A 21817-nucleotide genomic window follows, 5' to 3' on the forward strand; every position below is an offset into this window, starting at 1 on the left:
ATACTCTCATTTGAGTTTTTAATTTGGTTTATAGTTTTCTTCATTTCTAGAATTATTGATTGATTTTTTCAAATAATCTCTATCTCCTGATAAAGATGCTTATTTGCTTCTTTTATCTGTTTCTGTAATTCATTTTCAATGTGTTCTTTCATTGTTTGAATTTGCTGTCTCATGTCCCCTTTAAGATTCCATTCCATCTGTCTAAGGTATTCCTTGAGTTCTTTATTTGACCATTTTTTCTGATGTCTTTAGGTCCTCCTGTATATTTAGGCTGTCCTGCATTGTTTGTACTCCTTTTCTTCCTTGATTTTTCATGCTGCTCATGTTACTTCTTGTTCTGTTTGACTGCTGAGTTACTGTTTACTCTTATAAATTTATTTGGTTTTGTGTGTCTCTGGAGTCTCTCTTTTGTGATGGGAGACTATGACTAGAGATGATGAGTTTTGTTGCACTTTAATGCAGATTCATTCGTTTCCGAAACTGTGTATGGATTCTGATGGCATATAGCGGTCTGCGATTTGGTCTTGGGACTTATATTTAGGTCGAATGATGTGATGGTTTTGAGGTTGGTATCTCTTGGCAACCTTGGAAGTTTGCTCTACTGATGAGGAAATATTAACAGGAGAATGGTCTGGAGTATTTGGGGGTAGCTAGGGACTTGGTAGCACTATATAACGTCTCGGAACATTTACCTATATATAGTTAGTAAATTACACATAAACAGCGTCGTGATGCTTGGGAGGAAATGTATTAGAAGGGAAGGGAAGAAGTCACTAAAGCGAATGAGAGTAAACAGGTAGAATTCAAGGAAAGGGGAATAAGGAAATTGAAAAGAAATGAAAAGACAAAAGAAAAAAATAGAAAATAAAAAAAGAAAAAATTTTAAAAAAATAAAAATAAAAAATAAAAAAAATAAAATTAAAAATAAAAATAAAAAACAATAAAAAAAACCCCAAATTAAAAAAAAAAAAAATTAAAAGTGCAGTCTTAGAGTTCAATTAACCTCTCTTCCAGTAGGTGGAGCTGTGCCCACCGGGCCAAGCTTCTCCTCTGAATACGCGGGAACCAATCACTGTGCAGCAGCTCCTCCTTCCCGACTGGGTGGGTCTCCAATCCTGAGTACCTAGGGCCCTTTCTTGTGTCTAGACACTTCCCCACTTTTCCTCCAGCCAGGCCCCGCTCATCGGTGACGCTCACCACAATACTGGCTGCACGCCAGGTCTGCTCCCGGGAGCCCTATTTTCTTGAACGACTGGGTACACTCTCCCTGCTTGCCATTCCCTCAGACCCTAAGGTTGTGGAGCTTGGGGCTGAGAACCCTCACCGTATTTTGCCTGCTCTCCGGTAGCCATGCCCCTGGGAGCTGGTGCAAGAGACCTTAGTTTTCAGGGCTGGTAGGAGGAGTAGCCGGGGGTCCCGCACCCACCCTCGGTCTGACTATCGCACTCACGGGAGAGCTGGGAGGGGCCCTTGAGGTTTCCCCGCTGTGTGGAGAGGGAAGGCTAGGGGGTTACACACCTGCCGCCGCTGGTTTCAATGAAGTTATCTCCTCCACCGCATTCTGGTGACGTCCGTTCTCTGCCATGGTGGTATGTCAAGCGAATGGCAACAGTTGGTTCCCTTTGCCGGGTGACCGATGCAACGGGTGGGTCCTGACTGGCTCTCCCAAGCCCCGTCTCAATCCTGTGGCCACTGCCTATGAAGGCCCGGTTGGTATTAACCTCCACAGGTTCAGAAGGGCCGACCAGTTGTATCAGCGGGATCATTTAGCGCTGAGTCACCTCGGTTTGTCTCTCCATTGTACTTTCATCTCATTTCTCACCAGCGAGAAGCACAGAGCCACGAGGGGCACACACATGTGGAGTCACAGGCCTACGCTTCACTCTAGCTTTTGCCTCCTCAAATTTGACAACTCATTTTTGTCTCCTTTAGTGCATGCACAAAATGGGGATGAAAGAATCTTCAGCACTCATCAATCAATGTGATTGTCAGTATCAGATGGGATGTGTGTTAAAGCCCCTTCTAAACTAGAGATACACCAACTTTGATCTTAAAGATAAGACGTTGCTCAGGACATGACTGTGTTGTCCTACTGCATTTGAAAATTTCCTAAGGACATTTTAAAAAATAGTAGTAAAATGCAAATACCATACAAGTTACCATTGTAACCACTTTTAAGTGTGTAGTTTGGTAGTGTTAATTCTATTCACATTGTTGTGCAACCAATCCCAGAGTGTTTTCATCTGGCAAAACTGGATTAAGAGTATTTTAAAATGTTATTATCTCTACAAAACCAGCATCTGATCAGTAAGGGTGTATTTCCCTTTGGAGATTTCCTTTTTCAATCCCCTAAGGCTAAGGCAGTTCATTGAGTTTTTACTGGGGCAGCCAATAAAGTCTTACCGAGGGTTGGGCCCATTGGTTTCCCCTGTGCCATCAGGGAAACTCTTTCTTCCTGGCCCTTTTGCAACAATAGAATTAGTTTTTGGCTTCCAGTATTACTTACTTTGCTTTTTCACTATAAAAGCAAACCATTAGAACCTCAAGATGGGGCAAATGGCTCATGACTCAGGAAGGACAGGAAGGCCACAGAAGGTCTGTGTCCACCTCAAAGTTTCTACAAGTTCCCCTGCCTGCCCTCACGGCGTCCTTCTGTATTAGTTCATTTCCCATTGCTATAATGAAACACTGAAGCGGAGTACTTTTAAAGAAAAGATGTTTACTTTGCTGAAAGTTTTGGAGGCTGAAAGTTCAAATAGCATGCAATCCGCTTTGGCAAGGACCCTGGGGCTGTGTCACCTCATGGCGAGTGGCATCATGGTGAGAATGTGTGTGAGAAGGACAGCTCACAGGGTGAGGCAAGAAGCCAGAGGGTGATTCAGGGATCAGTCTCACTCTTTTAAAACGACTCACTCTTATAAGAACTCAGAGACCCACAGAACTGCTTTAATGTCTTCAAAGTGCAGTGCCCCTAAGGGCCAATTAGCTCCTACCATGTGCCACCTCTTAAAGAGCCCACCGCTCCTTTACACCATCATACTGGGAACCCTACATGAACCCTTGAGCGCCAAACCATATCCAGGCCATCTCCTTCCCAATATTTTTATATTCTTTAAAATTAACCCTACTTCAACTGCACCAGTTGACCATTTACCATTTCTCCATATGTTTTAGTCAGCTTTTTTGCTACTGTGACTAAAGGATCTGACCAGCACAATTATAGAGGAGAAAAGGTTTATTGGAAGGCTCACTGCTTCAGAGATCATAGTCCATAGAAGGCTGACTCCATTCCTCAGGGCTCAAGGTGAGGCTGAACATCATGGCGGGAGAGGATGGAAGAGGGAAGCAGCTCACATCATGAGATCAGAAAGCAGAGAGAGAATCTACTCACCAAATACAAATAGATATGCCAAAGCCATGCCCCAATTTCCATCTCCTCCGGCCAGACCCTACCACTTCAGTTAACCCCACCAAGGATTAATTCACTAATTATGCTAAGGCTATAACCTAATCATTTCTCCTGCAAACTTCTGGCATTGTCTTCTGTAAGCTTTTGGGGGACACCATATCTAAAACATAACATCATACCTGGCTACCTTTGTAGGTAAGTGGTGATTCCCAATAATGAGGTTAGGGGACCCAAAAGCACATTTCCTCCCATCAGGCTGATGGCACCATTGTCTTGAGCAGTGATGTCAGTGGTGACCATTGCAGGTTGTCTGTCGAGGGACTCTGGTGGAATACTGCACGCTGGATTTCTTTCCCTTGTACCATTCCTCTTTCTCTTTGTCCTCCAAGAGTGTCTATGGATATTGTCTTTTTTTCTTGATTAAACTCCTTTGTCTTCACTCATCTCCATGACTCTGTCTGTGAAGATGTTCATTTGTTCTTTGATTTCTGCTTCATTTTCTTCACTTTTAGCAAGAAAAAGAAAAATGAAAACCCTCTGCATTGATCCTTCCTGTGAAAGGGGAGAGCTATTTTGTTATTTAAAGTGCTTGGCTTGCTGCCTCCTTTTGAGCATTTTTAGCGTATTTTTTTTAATACGTTTTACTTCTTTGTGGTGTCTTGAAAAAGGAGACTCCTCTCCCCTAATGATCCCTTTAATAGTTTTAATTCCTTCCTGTTTGAATGTGAATTTACATATTCTCTATTTGATCTTGCCAAATTTCTAAGATTTTGAGAAATCTTCCATTTTGATTAGGAAAGGAAAAATCTTGGTTATCACTCTACTCCTATGAACTGTAAGAATTTGGGTCAATCACTTAGCTCTGTGTACCTCAATTTTCCCACTTCTACATAATGATAATGTGTTAGTCCTATTTTCATCACTGTGACAAAATAACTGAGAAAAACAACTTAGGGGGAGGAAAGATTTATTTTGGCTCACAATTTCAGAGGTTTCAGTCCACTGTCAGCTGGTGCCATTGTTTCTGGGCCCGTGGTGAGGCAGTACATGGTAGTGGAAGAGCAAAATTGCTCACCTTTTAGAGGAAGGGAAGCCATGAGAAAGCAAAAAAGGGTCTGTGGACAAGACATCACCTTCCAGAAAATGCTCCCAATGACCTACTTCCTCCCATAGTCTCCACCATCTCCCAATAGTCCACCCATTGATGAGGTCAGAGTCCTTATGATCCAGTCACTTCCTAGAAGCCCCACCTCATTGCTGCACTAGGGACAAGGCTTTCAACACAGGAGCCTTTTTGGAGACATTTTGTATATAAACTATAACAAATACATATACTGTATCTAAAAACAAAGTATCTTCACTGTTTTAACACCTGAACTCTATGATCAGAAAAGAAATGCCTTCCGTAATTCATAATTATGCTTTTTTTTTTTTTTTTTTATACTGGGGATTGAACTGAGCCACATCCCCAGCCCTATTTTGTATTTTATTTAGAGACAGAGTCTCACTGAGTTGCTTAGCAGCCTCGCTTTTACTGAGGCTGGCTTTGAACTTGCAAATCTCCTGTCTCAGCCTCCCCAGCTGCTGGAATTACAGGCGTGAGCCACTGCACCCAGCTATCCTGCCTTTTTTTATTAGCCTATTTCTCCCTCATTTTTCTTTTAGTAAATTTGTGGCAGATTATTGAGACAAAAAATAAATCCATGTAGTATTTTACAGTTTTAAAGACCTTTTTATGTACATTATCTAGGTTGGTTTCATTGGTAGTATGTGTAACTAATGAACCTTGACTCTTGTCTCCTTAAAAAGTGCCACATAAGTAGGCTCGGGTATGACTCAGTAGTAGAGCACTTGCTCAGCATGCTTGAAGCTCTGGATTTGATCCCCAGCACTGCAAAAAAATAAATAATACAAAACAAAAATTGTCACATAAAGTACAAACATATAATAATTTCTCTCTTACTCTATACCCTATAATGGTCTATCAAGAACTCATTGCCAAGTTTATATGTTTGGCTTTACCTTCTCATTTTTAATGGTTGTATAATATTCAATAGTATGAATGTACCATAATACAGCTAATCATTCTCCAGTCAATAATATAATTAAGTTGTTTTTAACATTTTGTTATTATAGGTAATCCTACAATGAATGTGTTTGTACATATATGTTCATAAAATTATTTCTGTAAGATATTTTTCTAGAAGTAGAATTGCTGGCCCCTGCTGCAGTCTGGCTGGGCACAATTCAGGAGCCACTTGTCAAAAGAAACGAACTTTATTTTTAGAACACACACACCACACCACACCACACAGCTCCTCAGGAAAAACCCTCAGAGCCCAACTGCCACCACCGGCTTCCCACAAGCCTCTCAACCTCCCCCACTCCTCCTGCTCTTGAGGCAGATTGGCTGGGTCGCATGGGCGGAGCCAAAAAAAGTCCCCCAATGAGCAGCTCCGTGGTCTGAAAGGGCAGGGAAACAGCCCAATGAGCATCACCACAGAGGAGCCAATCAGTTGGCAGCTAGAAGTTGCTGGGGCCGCTGTGAGCCAATCATCAGCTGGCAGCTGGAAGTTTGCTGGCAGCTGGAAGTTTGCTGGGGCCCCTTCGGCTGTGGCTCTAAGATTGGGTTTCTCTTATTTTGGTAGTAATGATACTAAAGATTTGCATCCATACATTAATGTTTTAAAAATTTCTTCATGATAACTAAAGTCTTCTCTATGTTTAAAATATGGCACTGCTGAAAGTTATGTCCTTAATTTGATGTAGGAATTCTATTTCTGAAAATTCATCTCAGATAAATAGTTACATATGAATATAAACATTAAATGTATTACATTATTTACATCATAACAATTATAACAATGTATTATATTATTGATACAGTAATATCAATAATAGTGATATTATCATGGTAATATTACTATTATTGGAGTAATAATGATACTATTACTTGATAATATTATTATCATTATGACTATACCTATTATATATCATTGCATATAGTGTTTTAAATATATTATTTCACTTAATTCTTTGTTTTTGTTTCAGTATTGGGGATTGAACCCAAGCCCTTGAGCACTCTCACTGAGAGCTATGTCCCCAGACCTTTTTAAAATTTTATTTTGAAACAGGGTCTCACTCTGTTGCCCAGGCTGGCTTTGAACTTGCAATCCTTCTGCTTCAGTTTCCCAAGTAGTTGGGGTTACAGGCACGCACCACCATGCCTAGCTTATTTCACTTCATTCTATTGTAGATCTTTGTGTAGGTACTATTATTAAACCCGTTCTTTGGATTAGGAAGCTGAGACTTCACAAGATTAAGTAATATTCCCAAAGATCTATGCTCACTATGTAGGGAATCTGAGAGCTAAACTTAGATTACCAGAAAGTGCAGGTTTAATCACTATACTAACTCCCCACCGCCAAGTATACAACAAGGGAGTGTTGGACTTAGTCTAATAACCCAACAACAAGGAAATAGTTAAATAATTAAGATGTATTAATTAAGATGTATGCAACAAGTAACATATATGCAACAATTAAAATTGTGTTCCCAAATTCATTTATTGTTACCTATGTAGCTAGATAACCCTCACCTATTGGCTATTTGAAAAAGATATTTCAAAACAGTATGATGAAGATCCCATATTTGCTTCTTATAAAAGTGAGAGTAACCAGTTTCTTTTATATGCATTGAAAAGTCAGAAAAGTGCCGCAGTCTGGCTGGGCACAAAATAACCAAGCCACCACAAAAGCCTTGTAGATTCCAACAGCGACTCTTTATTCCCGAACTCTCACCGGCACTCTACACGCCCCTTCTGGGAAAATTCACTCCCTCCACGGGGCTCTGCGTACCAATTCTCTCAGAACCCGGCGAGAACTCAACTGGGAACTCAAAGAGCGGGCGCTAGAGGCAGCAGGATACGCCCTATTCCCAGCAGGATCCACCCTAAACCTGGAGCCACCCTAATCCAGCAGGATCCACCCTAAACCTGGAGTCACCCTAATCCCTGAGCAGGGTCACCTTTCAACCAAAAATGCCATGCGTCATTCCTACTTGGCTATGGCTCTCAGCAGAAAAGTATTTGGAAAATTCTCTTTGGGTTAGTGGATTGAGCATACTTTTTAATATTATCTTTTTGGCTTGTTTATTTCTTCTGATTTTTTTCTATGAAGATCTCGTATTACTTTTTTGTAATAAAATTAAAACCAAGCATTTAAAAAATAATAAAAAAGAGATCCAATTTGGTACGATTTTTTTTAACAAATTGGTTTGATATTGCTGAAATCAAATTAAACCCATTTGATATTTTACCTTGTTTCAGGTTTTATCCATAAATCTGCATAATGTAATCAACCTTTTCCTTTTTGCTGCCTTTGGGAAAGTTGTTAACTCTTTGTAAATCTGTCTTTTGACGTCTCTTACTTTCCTTTCACTTTTGCTCATCTGTCCACCCATGCTTCTTCCCAGATCCTTACTTCTACTTGTGGAGACTCTGGGCTCTGACATACGTTTGGCCTACCAGCCTTGTCTCCCGACCCAACTGAGTTCCTATGGGGCTCTTATTTGCTTTGTAGGGAGCTTATTCCAAAAATGACACAAGTTTAACTAGGGTGTTACAATTTAAAAGTGCTTTTCACATGCATAATCTTATTTGATTTTCCCAGCAGGTCTTTTGCAGGAAGTGGAGAAAAACCTTATTAACCTCATTTTACGGAGGAGAAAACTGAGCTTTACCAAGTTTGCCTTCACCAAGACCACACAGCTAGCAAGTGGACATGCTGGGAGCAAAGCCCAGGCTTCCTAATTCCAAGATCAGTAGTTTTCCTTTGCACTCTTTCATATCATCCCTGGGCAGTTATCAAACAGCTGTTTCCCAAATCTAAAAACTTTTACCTTAAGTGGGAGAACCAGATCCTTTTGACAATCAAATGGGACCCAGGTGGTGAGTCGAATTGAGGTGGCACTTTGTTAAAAGGCCAGTTTTGATCCAGGCACCCAGCAGACTCAGCGCTATCCATGGTCCTGAGATCGCCTGCACTAAGCCCACGCTGACCACTCGGGCCCTTGCCCATCTGACTTACTCTTCACCTGCATCACTTACTCTTTAGAATCTCACCAAATATTCTCCCTCGTGTTGCCTCGATCTTTCCTCTTGGTTATCATTTCACACGTTTCAGGAGAGTAGAGTCCATTAATCCTGAGTTCTATTTGTGTTCCATAAACAGATTTCCCTGTATGGTTGTATTTCTTGAATCAAGGAGTAAATCCATTTCCTTGAGAAATAATTTCTTTATTAATTCTCAGTTTTGCAAAATGAAAATCAACCTATGTTTAATTTGTTCTCTTTTGCTTTCTATATATTGGTTCCGCTTGTCATATGTATCTGCTTTAAATCTTACTCTGCAGTAGTTTTGCTATCATCTTTTTGCCTTCAAGTCCTCCTCCTTCCTCTCTTCTCTCCTCTCTTCTCTCTTCTCTCCCCCCCCCTTTCACTGATCCTCAGGCTTTATTCATGCTTCATTTATATTGCCACTTTTCTGTTTCCAGGAACTAATATGCTTCCTAGCTGTTATTTCCCTTAATTCATCTAACTTAAGTGTTTCTCAAAAAACAGCCATGAGTATCTGAATCAGAATCCCCTGTGACATTTAGACTCTAAGTTCCATCTGTGACCAATGCTTCTGCTTTGCTTGGGATCCTTCTCTATGTGATTTTCTTTCTTATGGATGTGGAGACCCCTGTGGCCAACAGAGCCCTGCTTAGCACATGAGAAAGTAGATCTGAGCTGTGCCTTTCCAAGACCCTCCCATTGTGATTCCTATCAGTGGCTACTGCTCTGTGGCCTTCTGATCCCACTGGACTATGGATGGTCTATGACCACATGATGCTCTTTTATCTATCTTTCCTCCTCTTCCTGCTCCTCTTTGTGCTCCATTTTGATCCCATTTTTCCCAAGAGGATAGCCTGCTTGAATGCTCTAGGGCTTCCTATAGCCCTACTATCTAGCTTGGATAGCTCTAGTAGTCCTAAAACAATTCCTCACTCTTCTCTCTTTTTCTCATTTTTGAGGAAACACGTGTTTTCGTCTCAGAAGGAGCCATTTATAAAGCAAAACTAGTCTACTTAGTAATAAAGTTTTGAGTTATTACAGAAAACTTAAAGTTCTATGTCAGTGATGGAGGTTGTACTAGAAACCTGGTATGAAAATTTTTATGTAGTAATTCAACTTCACAGATACTTTCTGAGTCTTTACTAAGTGCAAGGCCTGAATCTGGCACTAGAAATATATCATGGAGAAAAAAAAGGCCTTCTTTGGTTTCATGAAGATTTCAGGGGTTGTAAAGAAGTTAGGCAATGCTCAAATAACAGCACCAGGAGCTGTTATCATTGCTTCAGGTTTTAAGACATTTACTCATGAAACTCGAGGACCAAGAGGAAGGAGGGAATCCTTGAATGCTTTTGAATATACAGTAGGGAGAGATGGCATGAATAAATTATTGGGCATGTGGAGTTTGAGATAAGCATAGAAAAATGTGTAGAATTTTCAGTAGAAGAGCACTGTATGTTTGGAGAACACCCAGCAGATTTCAAGCTTAGGAGTTGAGAAATTTAAAAAAATAAGTAGGTATAAGGAGGTAACTTGGGGCTACATCATATAAAGACTTTAATGTCTAATTTAGAGGTGAGTGAAGTCTAAAACCTTTACCACACTGTCTTTACACATTCATGGGATAAAGTACAGAACCCAAGTATTGTCTGCAGAAGAGAGCACAAATTCAGGCACATGACATGAAGAATTTGCCAAAAATGAAAGTCAAGACCAATGCAAGAGCCCAAGCAAGTTGTTGCCAGTAGGTCTAAGCATCAAGAGGGGCGTCAACACCGAAAGAGGGGCCCTGGAGAGAGCAACCCTTCACCTGGAAAAGGAAACTGACACAGACTTCCCAGGACTTATATTGGCTTCCCATGAGTGTCCCAAGTCAGGAATATGGCATTTATAGCCTGTATCTTGGGGTCTTTATTATGAATTTGACATTGTGGTAAAGGTAAATAAAAATTTCCACAAATACCTTAAACCATGGGTGCGATCAGATGGGGAATGGAGCGAAAAGTCATGTTTAAACACAAAGGACTGACTTTGCTAAAGCATGTGGCTAAAAATAGCCACCTGTTCCAGGTTGGATCCCGAATTGGAAGAGCTCTTCACATACCAGATTCAAAAAACAGCTGTCACCCGGTAGCCATGGCAACAGCCATCCCTGAAGAAATGTGGAGAGATGTTTTTGGAATTGGGTTGGGAATGGAAGTGGACATGACAGTGTTTGAGTAAAGGCTGAGGCTTCCTGTTTCCCCTCTGGGTTGAAGCCTCATCCTTCTTCCCTACTTTCTGGCCCTCTAATTTTCCACAGTCTTTGGTTCTTGTTTTCTCTGCAGAGGCAGCTTATAGAGTTGTTTAGTGCCTTTCCAGGGGCTGGATAGGCATCAGAGAGAGTCATACACCATTGGCACCATGCAGAGATGGCATGGGAGGCCAGGATGCATAGGGGGCTTTAGCATCTTCCGGAGGGGTGGTTCAGATCTAATGTGAACCATATTATGTTGTTGTTCTCATGTGTTCCTTGTCAACAATCTTCTTTAAATATATTTGTCACTTCATGTTGACAGTATGAAGTCCTGTGCACCTGCCTTTCTGTTTCCATTGCTCTTTATTCTTTGTAAACCCCTTAAGGACAGAGAGTCCTGGTTTTGATGCCCCCTGTGTTAGTCAGTTTTCTGTCGCTGTGACCAGAATACTTGGCACAAACAACTTGGAGGAGGAAAGATTTATTTTGGCTCATGGTCTCAGAGGTTTCAGTTCGTGGTTGGCGAGCTCCATGGCTCTGGGACAGAGAGAAGGCAGAACGCCGCAGCAGAAGGGCATGGAGGAGGAAATCTGCTCAGATCATGGCAGCCAGGAAGCTGAGGAAGATTCAGAGGAAGGGGCCAGGGACCAGATACAGTCCCCAAGGGCATACCCCAGTGACATACTTCCTACAATCTTGCCCCACATGCCTATAGTTTTGACCCTCTCCCAGTAAATAGTCCAATCAAATTATTAATTCATAAAATGGATTAATCCACTGATGAGGTCAGAGCTTTCATGGTTCAATTATTTCCTAAAAACCTCACCCCTAGACATTGTTACACTGGGGACCAAGCCTTCAACACAAGCTTTAGGAGGACCTTCCAGATCCAAACCATAGCACCCCGTAGCACTGGAGCATTCTTCTAATCTGTCAAAGTTGCTTGCACGATGCAACAAAATAGAATTCCCTTAGAGCTCCAAAAACCTGCTCAAAAGCTATATTTAGCTCCTACCCCAACTCCTGAAATCCAAATTATGACAAATGGTTAAAATGTGTTAAGCAGGATTCTGTGGTATTGGTCTTCTTTGAGGTCCGTTGTAAACTGTGAGTGAGACCACCACAAATCATCGTGCACAATGCATGTTCTTAGTGTATGATTAAATGTAGACAACTAAACATGCTTAGGATAGCATGGGTGATAAAGACAGGTATGTGAAGTTAAATAAAAGCCCACACCTCCTGAATGTGTTCTTCAGATGGCTGAAAAGAAAGACATTTCCCTGGAGAGAGAGGGCTAAAGTCAGAGAAGTGGTCAGATGACAGAGGAGTGGTCAGGTGATAACTTGTTATGTTTTAGACATGAGGTATTACCCAAAAGCTCATGTAAAAAACAATACAGGGTGTTCAGAGGTGAAATGATTGGGTTATGAAATCCTTAATCTAGTGTGTTAACCCATTTGAATGGATTAACTGGGTGGTAACTTCAGGCAGGTAGGGTGTGGATACAGGAGGTGGGTCACTTGCCACGTGCCTTTGGGGCTTATATTTTTTTCTTATTGAGCAGATCTCTCTCTCTCTCTCTCTCTCTCTCTCTCTCTCTCTCCCCTCTCTCTCCTTCCTGGTGGTGGTGTTCTGAGCTGCTTTTCTCTGCCACGCCCTTCTGCCATGACATTCTGCCTCATCTCAGGCACAGGGCAACGGACTGAGATCTCTGAAACAGTGAGTGTCAAATACGCTTTTCCTCCTCCAAAATTTTTCTTATTAGGTCTTTTGGTCATAGCAACAAAAAAAGCTGCTTAAAACACAAGTCAGAGAGACAAACTCAGGTGTCCTTGTGACATTCATGAGATCTCCACCAGGCAAAGTTGGAAACTACCTGGGATCTTTACGAAGAGCTCTTCATTAGCATAGAGTTCTAGACCCCGGTTGTTATGGTAGTTGGGAGCCTGTTTTCTCTGGTATTTCCCTCTTGACCTCTGGCTCACCTGATGAAGAAAATATATTGAGCACCTATGCTTATATGTTTTTTACAGTGAATGAAACTCTAGGCCTAGCAGGCAGGGGAACATTTATTCATTCATTCATTCATTCATTCAACAAACCCATCCTGAGAGATAGTGTGTGCCAGGCATTGTTGGGTGTTCCATGATCTCTGTCCTCATGGACCTGACATTGGAACAAGAATGAGAATCATTGTTATTGCTGTGATGGATCTGGATGATGATAACCACCTGGTACAAAGCAGGCTGGTTTAGTGTATATTAACAATATTTTCTTCTCTTCTGTATTCTCAATGTTCCCACATGTGGAACCTTGCTGATCCCGGAGAGACTTCCTTCCTCCAGCTAGCCAATTCCTAGAGATAGCAAACAACTCTTCTGTGAACATCTGCTACATATGCAAACCAAGCAACCCAGAATTCATACCTGCCTTTTACCTCCTGGATGGAGCTCCTAATTTGAGCTATTATCCTCCAACCAAAACTCATCTCAGGGTTAAACCCCAGAGGCACTAAGGGCAGTCTCTATACCTCAGGAACTTAGTGAAACAATCTAAACTAACCAATCCCAAACCGCCTGGCGTGCTTACCCTGCCTCCCCTATTTGTTCAGGCAGAAAACCCAGTGAAAGTCTGGCCCATGCTTTCCCTCACTCCTCCTGACTCCTGCCCAGCCCTGGGCTACCTGTGTGGCCCTCCATGGCTAGTGTCCTTCCCTCTTGGGAACTGTGAGTAACAAAGTATCTTTTTAGTGGCAGTTTTCCTGATCTGTTGGCTTCATGAGGATAATGAGGAGGAGTGTGATTAATAATAATATCTGCATTTTTACAAGAATAAGAGCTCCAGGTCTGGCATCAGAGCCCCTGGGTTCAAATTCATCTCCACCATTTACTGATTATGAGATTCGTCTCAGTTTTTTTTTTTTAAATTTCCAAAATAGAAACAATATCTAACCCATTGGGCAGTTAGGAGAATTATTATTTCTTTCTGTCTGTCTTCTTTTTTTGCAGCTTTGGTGATGGAAGTCAGGCCTTTGTGCAGTGTTAGGAGAATTAGATGAGGTAATTCATATAAAGCATTTAACTCAGAGGTAACTGCCATATATAAATGATAAATAAGTGAGATATATACAATGTGGGTCCCCTGCCTTTTTGAAGTCTGTAACCAAATGTTACTTTTTAGAATTTTTGATCTTGGTATTCATTATTTCCTTTGGTTCTTAAAGCTCTGCAGAGGTAGCTGATAGGGGAAGTTGGGGGACTCATGTTTTTCAGGCAAGGAAATTGAGAGTCAAAGAATACTGGCTCGCTGGTGGAAAAGGTTGGATTAAGATCCAGCTCTCCTGATAACTAGTTCTTTCTACCTGGCCTTTCTACTGAGTGGCCAGATGTGGTGCAGATGAGGACTTGGAAAATCACAGACCAGACTTAAAAAGCAGTTCTACTATTTACTGAGCCTGCACAAACAGATCAAAGTTGAAGGTCCCTGAGCTTCATTTTCTCAACTGCTATAAAGAAATATAAATTTTCAGGCATTACTTAAGGTTTTTAAAACCGGAATTTAATCAAAGCTGGTTAGAGTAAAATAAACACGCTCATATGTGCACTCTCATTTTCTCATGAGGAAAATCTCAACTACTGAAAAATGTTGATGCACAAGGTCACACATCACAATATTGTCTGAATAATGCAATTTCGAAGCAAATGACATATCCAATAACAGGGAAGTAGAAAAATAAATTGTGATATATCCACATGATGGGATCATATATGGCCATTAAAATGATGTTCACAAAGTTTATAACACAAAAATTACTGTTTGGTCGATACTTCATGCCTTGTCTCCCTCTTTGAAGTTATTATTTCATTTTAATCAAAGTTATTCGTGGCTTAAAGAGGCAGATAGTTCCAAGAGACTTGGTGGAACCCAGGGGCACTTAACCACTGAGGCATATCCTCAGCCCTTTTTAATATTTTATTTAGAGAAAGGGTCTCATTGAATTGCTTAGGACTTTGCTAAGTTGCTGAGGCTGCCTTCGAACTTGCAATCTCTCTGCCTCAGCCTCCCAAGCTGCTGGGATTATGAGTGTGAGCCACCATGCCTGGCTTGGATTTTTTTGACACTCAGAAAAATGGAGCAGAAAGAGACCAGGTGACACTTTGCCTGGGCTTTTCTTGCTAGTACTGAGGAGTAAGGCTGGGAAACCCTCCCCAAGGTTGTCCCACAGGAGTGGAGCCCATGTTCTCTCTCTACCATGAAATGTTCAAGGAAGAGACAGTGTTGCTCTCCTAATGTCTGCAAAAGTGTGAAGTGGCAGGGAGAAGTGTTTCTAGTTTCAGGGTGAGTGGAAAAGGAAGGTGGTGAGGTTTCCGTTAGATCAAGGGCCAGGAAGAAAGCAACAACTATTATATCCATGGTGATTTCAGGAGGGTGGAATTATGAATTATCTTATCCTTTTTCCTAATTTTTCCCAAATTTCTATGATGCCTATTCCTTTCTTTTATCGTGGATGAAATCTTTGGTTCTAAAGAGTTGATGAAAATCCTATTGACTCCCCGCAATTATTATAAGGCACAGAGCCTGCTACATAGGCATTAGCCACCTGGAAGTGGCAGTTTCCTTTCCTCGTCCAGCCCTAGCCACCCCTGTGGTTTCTGCACATTGTAGAATGGATGACGAGGACACTTGTATTGGGTCCAGGAGTGGATCATCAGGTGCTATTGAACTGCTATTGGTGTTTTGACTTTTCACTGGCATCTGATCAGAGATCTTGCAAAGACATTGGGTGAGGGTGGATGGCCCCGAGCCAGGTATGGCCAACAGCAAAACTCAGCCCCCTGGACCCAGGTTCACGGTTCACTGCAGTCTCCTACCAACTCAGTTCTGTGTCCACTGAGCCGGGAAGAAGAACTGCATCCTGGCAGGAGAAGCCCGTAGGCGGATGAAGGGCAGATACTCGAGGGGACAGGCTTGGCTGAGGGTGCAGCACATACACAGGAAGGGGTAACAGGAAGGTTCCCGAGGCCTGGGGAAGAAACAGGCTGCTTAGTGTCTTAATTAGGGTTCTCCCAGGAGCAATCCCTGAGGCAAAGATTCAAGGGCAAGGAGTTTATTTGGCAAGCAGAATGAGGAATGGAGACAGGAAAAGGGAACAGCAGATAGAGAATGAACACCTGTTATCTCAGCATAAATTACCGTAGTGTGCCCAGCCACCAAGTAGTTGCTGCCATGGGAGACCAGAGCGTCATATTAAGAGGAAATTCTGGGAATTCGGGCAAAATACACACCGCAAAGCTGTCCTGTCCTAGGGATGCACTTTCTGGGCTGTGTATTCCCAGACTTCTTTGTCATTGATCAGGCTGCTCCCAGGAAGCATTGTTCCCTGCCCCTATCAGCCTGGTGTACGTGGGCAGAGAAGCTATCCGTGCCTGTCAGAAAACTCCTCCAGTGAATAGAGGCAGCTACTGGAGGCTGGGGATCTGGAGGCCACATGAAGGGAGAAGGCTGCAGGTGCAGGGCCTGCTTCCCCAGAGTGAGGGTATTACTTTCTAGGTGTGGGTCAGTAAGTTAGTTTTACTCTCTTTGTAGATTGGTCATGCAACTTTTTATACCAGTCTAGGACTTTCTTTTTTTGAGGGGGTGGGGTACTGGGAATTAAATTCAGGGGCACTCGACCACTGAGCCACATTCTCATCCCTGTTTTGTATTTTATTTAGAGACAGGGTCTCACTGAGTCGCTTAATTCACAATCTTTCTGCCTCAGCCTTCCAAGCCACTGGGGTTATAGGTATGTGCCACTGAGCCCAGCTAGGAGACTTTTTAAAAGTGAAAGAAGACGTTATTAAAAGTTATGTTGATGTTATGGCTTATATGTGCAAGCAAAAAAAAAAAAAAGGTTGTCTTCATATAAATTGAGTAGAATAGTGGTCACTACAGGAAGGGGATAGGGGAGAGGGAGGTTGGGTGACAGTCACCAAAATATTGTTCCATAGGAGAAATAAGGTCTAAAGTTCAATAGCTATATAGTAAGGTGATCATGGTTCATAATAATTTATTACATCTTTCTTTTTTGGTACTGGGGATCAGAACCCAGGGGCACTTAATCACTAAGCCACATCCACAGTCCTATTTATTTTTGTCTTGCTAAGTTGCTTAGGGCCTTGCTAAGCTGCTGAAGCTGATCTCAAACTAGTGATCCTCCTGCTCCCAGCCTCCTGAGTCACTGGGATTACAGGTATGCACCACCATACCCAGCTTTATTATATATGTCTTGAAGATCTAGAAAAGAAGAGTTCAAAGTTTCCTAGCACAGAGAAGTGATAAATGTTTAAGGAGATGGAAATGCTAATTACCCTGATTTGATCATTATACATTGTGTATATCAAATTATCATACTATGCCCCAAAATATGGACAATTATTATGCATCAGTAAGAAGAGATTATGGTGGGACAACAGGTACAGTTGGGGACTGTCCCAGGCACACCAGATATATAGTCACTCTATCTCTCTGGATATCCTTCTAGTCTAGGCATATAAACTTTGTCTGTCTTGTTTTTATGTAAACAAATTCTAAAGTGATTAAAATAACTGAGGAAAAGATAGCCAGAATATTCTCTCTGTGGTTGGATATGTAATAAAGACTATGAAGGATGTAAGAGATTAATGTATTTATTCACTCATTCACTCATTCACCAAACACTAAGTATCTACTCTGTCTCAGTCATTATCTTAGACTTGGAGGCCACAGAGATGCCTAGGACAGATTCCTTCTCAAGAGATTCATGGTCTTGCAGGAGAGTCAGGTATATCATTAAACTACAGTATAATGCATAGCTGCAATCAAAATGGTTTCCTAAAGTATACACAGAACACAATGATAATATTGGGGTGCGTGTGTGTGTGTGTGTGTGTGTGTTGGGGGTTGTCAGAAAAGGCAAAATGTGTGCTTAGAAGGACAAAACCAAGTTTCTCCAAGATTCCTCAAAAGATTAAAAATGGAACCACTATATGACCCAGCTATACCACTCCTTGATATTTATCCTAAAGAATTAAAGTCATTATACCATAGCCATATATGCATACACATGTTTACAGCAGCACCATTCACAATAACTAAACTATGGAACCAGCCTCAGTATCCATCAACAGATTAATGGATAAAGAAAATCATATATATATATATATATACACACACATACACACACATACATATACATACATACATACATACATACACACACAAAATGGAATTTTATTCAGTCAAAAAGAAAAATGAAACTATGTCATTTGCAGAAAAAGGGATGGAACTTATGTTAAGCAAAATCAGCAAACTCAGAAGGTCAAGAGTTGCATGTTTTCCCACATATGTGGAAGCCAGAGAGGAAGAGGAAAAAGAAAGGCTTGTGTGTGTGGCGAGGGGTAGGGAGGTTATCATGGAAATCAAAGGGAGATCAGTAGAATAGAGGAAAGGGACCAGAGGAAGTAAGAGGGGAGGAAAAGAGGAAATACTGGGGAATAATATTGGCCAAATCCTATTGTTATATTGTGGTATGTGTATGTGTATGAATATGTAACAACAAATCCCACCATTATACACACTATAATGTACCAATGAAAAAATATGGGGTGGGGGTAAAAACAGTTTCTCCATGAACAAGAAAGGGACAAATTTCTAGGCAGAGGAAATAGTACATATCCAGACAAGGATGCATGAGATGAGTATTTAGTTGAACACACAGGCACTGGCATTGTTCCACACCATGGGCAATTACTGATGACAAGATTCCTGATTTTAGATAAGTGTACACCAAGGGACAGAAGCACTAGTCATAGTGAAAATGGTGAAATGACCCTTGTGTTCAGTAATGGATGAATGAATAACTACACAATGTGACATACACATGTGATGAAGGTTACTTAAGCTTTAAGAGGAATGAAATTCTGATACATATATAGAAAGTTGAAAGCATTATGCTAAAGGAAATAAACTAGATGTGAAAGGACATATAATGTATGATTCTATCTGCATGAAAGGCTTAGAAATAGGAAAATTCATAGAGACAGAAAATAGAACAGTGGTTACCAATGCAGGGTATGAGGGGTAATGGGGATTTATTAATAAGTATAGAGTTCTTGTGGGTTGATTAAAAAAAGTTCTGGAAATGGATAATGGTCATGGCTGCATAGCAACGTGAATGCACTTAATGCCACTGAACTATGCAATTAAAATAATTGAAATAGTAAATTTTATGTTATGCATATTTTACCACAGTTTAAAAATTTTCTGTTTTTATAAGGCTTATATTCTGGTAGAGGAGTCAGACAATGAATAAACAGAGAATTGATTGGATCATCATAGATTATGACAAATGCATCAGAGGAAAGAAACAGAGGGATAAGATAGAGGGCCTGGGGGGTATTATTTTGGGATCCTCAATATGTTGAACTGCCTAGAATGGTGAGTAGCCCCAGAGAATCAGGATTAAGAAAAGAATGGTGGGAGATGAGACTAGAAAATAGGTGTGGCAGGAACTACATTATGGAGAATCTTGTGTGTTATACTAAGATGTTTTCGCTTTATCCTGAGAGTCAGTGAAGGTTTTTAGGAAAGGCAGTACTTAGCTTTGGCCACAATGCACAGAAAGCATTGGTGGGTGAAGCCAGATGCAGAACACAAGTGTAGGAGGCTATTTCTGCTGCTCTGTTCAGTGAGGAAGAAGTCCTTGTCTTGGGTGGTGGCAGAGAAGGAGGGTAATGGAGACCTCCTCCAGATGGAGAAATCAGCAAGCCCTGGGCATGTGGAAAGTGGAGGGCAGGACGTAGTCCAGACTTCTGGCTTGGGAGACTGGGGGTTGGTGGCACATCAGCCAAGCCAGGGATCATAGCTGGAGGAAAAGTTGGTCAATTTAACATTGAACATATCGTTTTGAAGAACCTGTTGAATCCATTAATTGATGGCTCCGGCATGTGAGAGTGATCGGAATCAGGAATACAGACCATGAAATTCTAAGCATTGAGGGAGGGTTAAAAATTGTGGCAGTAGCTGAGAATTTCTCAGAAGTCAGTGTAGAGTGGGAAGAGGAGAGGACTAGTATCAGCACAACAGGGAATGCCTCGTATAACACAACGAACACAAAAGGGAAGCAGAAAATTATGATAGCAAGAGAGGCTGATCATTTATCAGGAGAGAAAAATAACACTAGCAATTGTCTTTGCTAATACAGACTCCATGGAGTCTTGGAGTGGAGACCCAAGTGCACTGGGAAGAGGCATGAATGGGAAGAAGAAAGGACCAATACACGCAAAACTATTCTTTGAAGAAACTTGACTGAGAAGAAAAGGAAAGAGACAAGGAAATCTGTAGAGATGCAGGAGGAAAGAAGCTTTTTGTTTGCTTTTTAAAGAATGGGACAGTCTATTTAAAAAAATGTATATTGGAATAATTTTACATTTGGAGAAAAGTTGCAAAAATCATACATAGCTCCTTTAAGCCCTTTACCTAGTTTCGTCTAATTGCAAGTAATTTCCTCATTGCATGTAACCATTGTGCAATGATCAAAACCAGGAGAATGACATCAAAACAATAATATTAACTAATTTACACACCATCTACATTCTTCTGTTTCAGTATCCAGTATAGGGTCTGACGCTGCCCTCAGCTGTCAGGTCTCCTTATTCTCCTCCTCAGTCTTGCATGACTTTGGTGCTTTTAAAGAGGGCTGGCCAGGTATTCTATGGAACATCTCCCATTGGGTTTGTCCTGTGTTTTCTCATGATTCAGTGAAGCAGTTTTTTTGTAACAACACCACAGAAGTGAAGTTGAGTCCTTCTTGGCTCATCATATCAGATGGTACATGATGCCATAGTCTCATTTTTGGGGGGGTAAGGCGGGTGGGGGGTACCAGGGATTGAACTCAGGGACACTCCACCACTGAGTCATATCCCCAGCCCTATCTTGTATTTTTCTTTAGAGACAGGGTCTCACGGAGTTGCTTAGGGCCTTGCTAAATTGCTGATGCTGGCTTTGAACTCATGATTCTCCTCTCTGAGCCTCCTGAGCCACTGGGATTACACGCAAGTGGCACTGCGCCCGGTGCCATAGTCTTATTCATTGTGATGTAAACTATGCTCACTTGGTTAAAGGGGTGTCTACCAGCTTTCCTTGTTTTTTTTTTTTTTTTTCTTTTGTGCACAATTACTGTGGTGTTTGCCTAGTGATTTTCTGTTTTTATCATTCTACCTGTGTTTATTAATTGGAATTCTGCTGTAAGGGAAAGTTTCCCCTTTTCCCCATTTACTTATTTTTTTTTTTCCTTTGGCGGTGCTGGGGGTTGAACCCAGGGCCTTGTGCATGCAAGGCAAACACTCTACCAACTGAGCGAATCCCCAGCCCCCTATTTACTTATTTATTCAATTATTTGTTTCTATCAGTATGAATCCGTGAGCATCAGTGCAGCTGACTTTGTTGCTCCACTTGTCCCAGGTCTGGCTCTTGGGAGCTCCTTGGGGCTGGCTTTTATGCCTGGGTGACATGCTCCTCTCACTTTGTAGTGTTTGCATGCCAGCTGCATCATGAGGTTTCTTGTTCCTTTTGTATTTCCTTGTTTCATATCTGGGAGCAACTATTTTTCTAAGCAGTCCTTTCATTGGAGTTTTGAACTTGACCTGTGTGCTGAAGAGCAGAACCCCAAAGAGATGGAGAATGAAAGCTGCAATTGAGAGAAAAGGGTTAATAAATAGAGAGTTGCTTATGAAAGAAGGCAATGCAAGGGCAGATGTGGGTAAATTTATAGTTGGGGAAAGTTCAGGCATTTTCTATTTGGTGTGTTTGTTTCCTATCATTAAAACAAATACCCAAGATAATCAACTTATAAAGAGGAAAAGTTGGGCTGGGGATGTGGCTCAAGCGGTAGCGCGCTCGCCTGGCATGCGTGCGGCCCGGGTTCGATCCTCAGCACCACATACAAACAAAGATGTTGTATCCGCTGAAAACTAAAAAATAAATATTAAAAATTCTCTCTCCTCTCTCTAAAAAAAAAAAAAAAAAAAAAAGAAAA

General features: G+C 41.4%; 2 long non-coding RNA genes across 3 annotated transcripts in view; both read left to right on the forward strand.

Moving 5' to 3' along the window:
* The window catches only part of LOC107137380, a 102958-nt gene that overhangs the window by 30583 nt on the left and 50558 nt on the right, over positions 1-21817 (forward strand). The window contains exon 1 of one of the 2 annotated variants that reach the window (XR_001502852.2): positions 13339-13487. The exons of the other annotated variant lie outside the window; for it this stretch is intronic. This is a non-coding gene — a long non-coding RNA (uncharacterized LOC107137380). Of the gene's footprint in view, positions 1-13338; positions 13488-21817 lie in introns of those variants that run through there. 2 annotated transcript variants of the gene reach the window in all.
* On the forward strand, positions 16922-20368 carry LOC125617216. The gene is made up of 2 exons (XR_007348136.1): positions 16922-16993; positions 19985-20368. It is a non-coding gene; the product is annotated as an uncharacterized LOC125617216 (long non-coding RNA).

The sequence above is a fragment of the Marmota marmota genome, unplaced genomic scaffold, assembly GCF_001458135.2.
Source record: "Marmota marmota marmota unplaced genomic scaffold, marMar, whole genome shotgun sequence".
NCBI classification, from domain to species: domain Eukaryota; kingdom Metazoa; phylum Chordata; class Mammalia; order Rodentia; family Sciuridae; genus Marmota; species Marmota marmota.